The sequence below is a fragment of the Oncorhynchus nerka genome, linkage group LG26, assembly GCF_034236695.1.
Source record: "Oncorhynchus nerka isolate Pitt River linkage group LG26, Oner_Uvic_2.0, whole genome shotgun sequence".
Lineage (NCBI taxonomy): Eukaryota > Metazoa > Chordata > Actinopteri > Salmoniformes > Salmonidae > Oncorhynchus > Oncorhynchus nerka.
The window spans coordinates 50,168,516-50,175,470 of record NC_088421.1 but is presented as its reverse complement, the minus strand read 5'-3'; positions in this window follow the sequence as shown (position 1 = coordinate 50,175,470).

Below are 6,955 nucleotides of genomic sequence, written 5' to 3'. Positions count from 1 at the left end.
CCCTCCTCCAGGATTTATACTGATCTAAGACAAACACTCCCTCCTCCAGGATTTATACTGATCTAAGACACTCCCTCCCTCCTCCAGGATTTATACTGATCTAAGACACTCCCACCCTCCTCCAGGATTTATACCGATCTAAGAGACTCCCTCCTCCAGGATTTATACTGATCTAAGACACTCCCTCCCTCCTCCAGGATTTATACTGATCTAAGACACTCCCTCCCTCCCTCCTCCAGGATTTATACTGATCTAAGACACTCTCCTCCTCCAGGATTTATACTGATCTAAGACACTCCCTCCCTCCTCCAGGATTTATACTGATCTAAGACACTCCCTCCCTCCTCCAGGATTTATACTGATCTAAGACACTCCCTCCCTCCTCCAGGATTTATACTGATCTAAGACACTCCCTCCTCCAGGATTTATACTGATCTAAGACAAGACCTCCTCTCCCTCCCCTCCTCTAAGATTTATACTGATCTAAGACACTCCTCCCTCCCCCTCCTCCAGGATTTATACTGATCTAAGACCTCCCTCCCTCCTCCAGGATTTATACTGATCTAAGACACTCCCTCCTCCCTCCCTCCTCCAGGATTTATACTGATCTAAGACACTCCCTCCCTCCTCCAGGATTTATACTGATCTAAGACAAACCCTCCCTCCCTCCTCCAGGATTTATACTGATCTAAGACACTCCCTCCCTCCCTCCTCCAGGATTTATACTGATCTAAGACACTCCCTCCCTCCCTCCTCCAGGATTTATACCCTCCCTCCCTCCTCCAGGATTTATACTGATCTAAGACACTCCCTCCCTCCTCCAGGATCCCTCCCCCAGGATTTATACTGATCTAAGACACTCCCTCCCTCCTCCAGGATTTATACTGATCTAAGACACTCCTCCCTCCCTCCTCCAGGATTTATACTGATCTAAGACACTCCCTCCCTCCTCCAGGATTTATACTGATCTAAGACACTCCCCCTCCTCCTCCCTCCTCCAGGATTTATACTGATCTAAGACTAAGACTCCCTCCCCTCCCTCCTCCAGGATTTATACTGATCTAAGACACTCCTCCCTCCCTCCTCCAGGATTTATACTGATCTAAGACACTCCCTCCCTCCTCCAGGATTTATACTGATCTAAGACACTCCTCCCTCCTCCAGGATTTATACTGATCTAAGACACTCCTCCCTCCTCCAATTTACACTCCCTCCTCCTCCAGGATTTATACTGATCTAAGACACTCCCTCCCTCCCTCCTCCAGGATTTATACTGATCTAAGACACTCCCCCCCCTCCTCCAGGATTTATACTGATCTAAGACACTCCCTCCTCCTCCAGGATTTATACTGATCTAAGACACTCCCCTCCCTCCTCCAGGATTTATACTGATCTAAGACCCTCCCTCCCTCCTCCAGGATTTATACTGATCTAAGACACCCTCCTCTCCTCCTCCAGGATTTATACTGATCTAAGACACTCCTCCCTCCTCCAGGATTTATACTGATCTAAGACAAACACTCCCTCCTCCAGGATTTATACTGATCTAAGACACTCCCTCCCTCCTCCAGGATTTATACTGATCTAAGACACTCCCTCCTCCCTCCAGGATTTATACTGATCTAAGACACTCCCTCCTCCTCCAGGATTTATACTGATCTAAGACACTCCCTCCTCCTCCAGGATTTATACTGATCTAAGACACTCCCTCCCTCCTCCAGGATTTATACTGATCTAAGACACTCCTCCTCCTCCCCTCCCTCCTCCAGGATTTATACTGATCTAAGACAAACTCCCTCCTCCCTCCCTCCTCCAGGATTTATACTGATCTAAGACACTCCCTCCTCCCTCCTCCAGGATTTATACTGATCTAAGACACTCCTCCTCCTCCAGGATTTATACTGATCTAAGACAAACACTCCTCCTCCAGGATTTATACTGATCTAAGACACTCCCTCCTCCTCCAGGATTTATACTGATCTAAGACACTCCCTCCTCCTCCAGGATTTATACTGATCTAAGACACTCCTCCCTCCTCCAGGATTTATACTGATCTAAGACACTCCCTCCCTCCTCCAGGATTTATACTGATCTAAGACACTCCTCCCTCCCCTCCTCCTCCAGGATTTATACTGATCTAAGACTCCTCCCTCCTCCTCCAGGATTTATACTGATCTAAGACCCTCCCTGATCTAAGACCCTCCCCCTCCTCCAGGATTTATACTTTACTCCCTCCTCCTGATCTAAGACAAACCCTCCTCCCCTCCTCCCTCCTCCAGGATTTATACTGATCTAAGACACCCCTTCTCCCCCCTCCCTCCCTCCTCCAGGATTTATACTGATCTAAGACACTCCCTCCTCCTCCAGGATTTTATGATCTAAGACTCCCTCCCTCCCTCCTCCAGGATTTATACTGATCTAAGACACTCCAGGATTTATACTGATAAGACCTCCCTCCCTCCTCCAGGATTTATACTGATCTAAGACACTCCCTCCCTCCTCCAGGATTTATACTGATCAGGATTTAAGACTAAGACCCTCCCTCCTCCAGGATTTATACTGATCTAAGACTCTCCTCCAGGATTTATACTGATCTAAGACACTCCTCCCTCCTCCAGGATTTATACTGATCTAAGACACTCCCTCCCTCCTCCAGGATTTATACTGATCTAAGACACTCCCCCCTCCTCCTCCAGGATTTATACTGATCTAAGACACTCCCTCCTCCAGGATTTATACTGATCTAAGACACTCCCTCCCTCCTCCAGGATTTATACTGATCTAAGACACTCCCTCCCTCCTCCAGGATTTATACTGATCTAAGACAAACCCTCCCTCCCTCCCTCCTCCAGGATTTATACTGATCTAAGACACTCCCCTCCCTCCTCCAGGATTTATACTGATCTAAGACACTCCTCCTCCCTCCTCCAGGATTTATACTGATCTAAGACCTCCCTCCCCTCCCTCCCTCCTCCAGGATTTATACTGATCTAAGACACTCCCTCCTCCTCCAGGATTTATACCTCCCTCCCTCCTCCAGGATTTATACTGATCTAAGACACTCCCTCCCTCCCTCCTCCAGGATTTATACTGATCTAAGACACTCCCTCCCTCCTCCAGGATTTATACTGATCTAAGACACTCCCTCCCTCCTCCAGGATTTATACTGATCTAAGACACTCCCTCCCTCCTCCAGGATTTATACTGATCTAAGACAAACACTCCCTCCTCCAGGATTTATACTGATCTAAGACACTCCCTCCCTCCTCCAGGATTTATACTGATCTAAGACACTCCCACCCTCCCTCCTCCAGGATTTATACTGATCTAAGACACTCCCTCCTCCAGGATTTATACTGATCTAAGACACTCCCTCCCTCCTCCTCCAGGATTTATACTGATCTAAGACACTCCCTCCCTCCCTCCTCCAGGATTTATACTGATCTAAGACCCTCCCTCCTCCTCCTCCACCCTCCTCCTCTAAGACACTCCTCCTCCCTCCCTCCCTCCTCCAGGATTTATACTGATCTAAGACACTCCCTCCTCTCCCTCCTCCAGGATTTATAGGATTCCAGGATTTATACTGATCTAAGACACCCTCCCTCCTCCTCCAGGATTTATACTGATCTAAGACACTCCCTCCCTCCTCCAGGATTTATACTGATCTAAGACACTCCCTCCCTCCTCCAGGATTTATACTGATCTAAGACACTCCCTCCCTCCTCCAGGATTTATACTGATCTAAGACCTCCCTCCCTCCTCCAGGATTTATACTGATCTAAGACACTCCCTCCCTCCTCCCTCCCTCCCCTCCTCCAGGATTTATACTGATCTAAGACACTCCCTCCCTCCTCCAGGATTTATACTGATCTAAGACACTCCCTCCCTCCCTCCTCCAGGATTTATACTGATCTAAGACACTCCCTCCCTCCCTCCTCCAGGATTTATACTGATCTAAGACACTCCCTCCCTCCTCCAGGATTTATACTGATCTAAGAGAGACTCCTCCTCCAGGATTTATACTGATCTAAGACACTCCCTCCCTCCTCCAGGATTTATATGATCTAAGACACTCCCTCCTCCAGGATTTATACTGATCTAAGACCCTCCCTCCTCCAGGATTTATACTGACTCCCTCCTCTAAGACACACCCTCCCCCTCCTCCAGGATTTATACTGATCTAAGACACTCCCTCCCTCCTCCAGGATTTATACTGATCTAAGACACTCCCTCCCTCCCCCAGGATTTATACTGATCTAAGACACTCCCTCCCTCCTCCAGGATTTATACTGATCTAAGACACTCCCTCCTCCAGGATTTATACTGATCTAAGACACTCCCTCCTCCTCCAGGATTTATACTGATCTAAGACACTCCCTCCCTCCCTCCTCCAGGATTTATACTGATCTAAGACACTCCCTCCCTCCCTCCTCCAGGATTTATACTGATCTAAGACACTCCCTCCCTCCCTCCTCCAGGATTTATACTGATCTAAGACACTCCCACCCTCCCTCCTCCAGGATTTATACTGATCTAAGACACTCCCTCCCTCCTCCAGGATTTATACTGATCTAAGACACTCCCTCCTCCAGGATTTATACTGATCTAAGACACTCCCTCCCTCCTCCAGGATTTATACTGATCTAAGACACTCTCCTCCCTCCCTCCTCCAGGATTTATACTGATCTAAGACACTCCACCCTCCTCCAGGATTTATACTGATCTAAGACACTCCCTCCTCCAGGATTTATACTGACCTCCCTCCCTCCCCTCCAGGATTTATACTGATCTAAGACCCTCCCTCCTCCCTGATCTAAGACACTCCTCCTCCAGGATTTATACTGATCTAAGACACTCCTCCCTCCTCCAGGATTTATACTGATCTCCCTCCTCCAGGATTTATACTGATCTAAGATCCAGGATTTATACTGATCTAAGAACTCCTCCCTCCCTCCTCCAGGATTTATACTGATCTAAGACACTCCCTCCCTCCCTCCTCCAGGATTTATACTGATCTAAGACCCTCCTCCCTCCTCCAGGATTTATACTGATCTAAGACACTCCCCCTCCAGGATTTATACTGATCCACTCCCTCCTCCTCCAGGATTTATACTGATCTAAGACACCCTCCCTCCCTCCTCCAGGATTTATACTGATCTAAGACACTCCCTCCTCCTCCCTCCCTCCCTCCCTCCATCTAAGACCCCCACCTCCCCCTTCCCCCACCTCCCCCTCTCCCTCCCCCTCCCTTCCTCCCTCCCTCAAGCCCCAGCAGAAATCACACCAAATTGGCATGAAATGACGATGGGCCAGAAAATGACCAACACCAGATCCAACACACACAGATTACAGCCTCAGCCTGGTATATTTCAATCTGCCAGTTTCAGTCCCCTGTTCTAACACAATTTAATTCAATCTGTGCTCCTTCTCTCTCTGTGTGTGTGTGTGTGGGGGGGGGGTAATCAATTGTTATTTGTCACATGCTTTCGTGAGCAACAGGTGTAGACAAACAGTGATAACTAGGTTATATACACAGGGTACCAGTCCTGAGTAACGATAACTAGGTTATATACACAGGGTACCAGTCCTGAGTTAATGATAACTAGGTTATATACACAGGGTACCAGTACTGAGTTAATGATTACTAGATTATATACACAGGGTACCAGTCCTGAGTTAATGATAACTAGGTTATATACACAGGGTACCAGTCCTGAGTTAATGATAACTAGGTTATATACACAGGGTACCAGTACTGAGTTAATGATAACTAGGTTATATACACAGGGTACCAGTACTGAGTAATGATAACTAGGTTATATACACAGGGTACCAGTCCTGAGTAATGATAACTAGGTTATATAGGGTACCACTGAGTAATGATAACTAGGTTATATACACAGGGTACCAGTCCTGAGTTAATGATAACTAGGTTATATACACAGGGTACCAGTACTGAGTAATGATAACTAGGTTATATACACAGTACCAGTAATGAGTAATGATAACTAGGTTATATACACAGGAGTACCAGTACTGAGTAACGATAACTGAGTTATATACACAGGGTACCAGTCCTGAGTTAATGATAACTAGGTTATATACACAGGGTACCAGTCTGAGTAATGATAACTAGGTTATATACAGGAGTACCATTACTGAGTAACGATAACTAGGTTATATACACAGGGTACCAGTACTGAGTAATGATAACTAGGTTATATACACATGGTACCAGTTCTGAGTTAATGATAACTAGGTTATATACACAGGGTACCAGTCCTGAGTAATGATAACTAGGTTATATACACAGGGTACCAGTACTGCGTAACGATAACTAGGCTATATACACAGGGTACCATTACTGAGTCACGATAACTAGATTATATACACAGGGTACCAGTCCTGAGTTAATGATAACTAGGTTATAAACACAGGGTACCAGTACTGAGTAATGATAACTAGGTTATATACACAGACCAGTACTGAGTAATGATAACTTGGTTATATACACAGACCAGTACTGAGTAATGATAACTTAGTTATATACACGGGGTACCAGTACTGAGTAATGATAACTAGGTTATATACACAGGGTACCAGTCCTGAGTTAATGATAACTAGGTTATATACACAGACCAGTACTGAGTAATGATAACTAGGTTATATACACAGACCAGTACTGAGTAATGATAACTAGGTTATATACACAGACCAGTACTGAGTAATGATAACTAGGTTATATACACAGGGTACCAGCACTGAGTAATGATAACTAGGTTATATACACAGGGTACCAGTACTGAGTAATGATAACTAGGTTATATACACAGACCAGTACTGAGTAATGATAACTAGGTTATATACACAGGCTATCAGTACTGAGTAACGATAACTAGGTTATATACACAGGGTACCAGTACTGAGTAACGATAACTAGGTTATATACACAGGG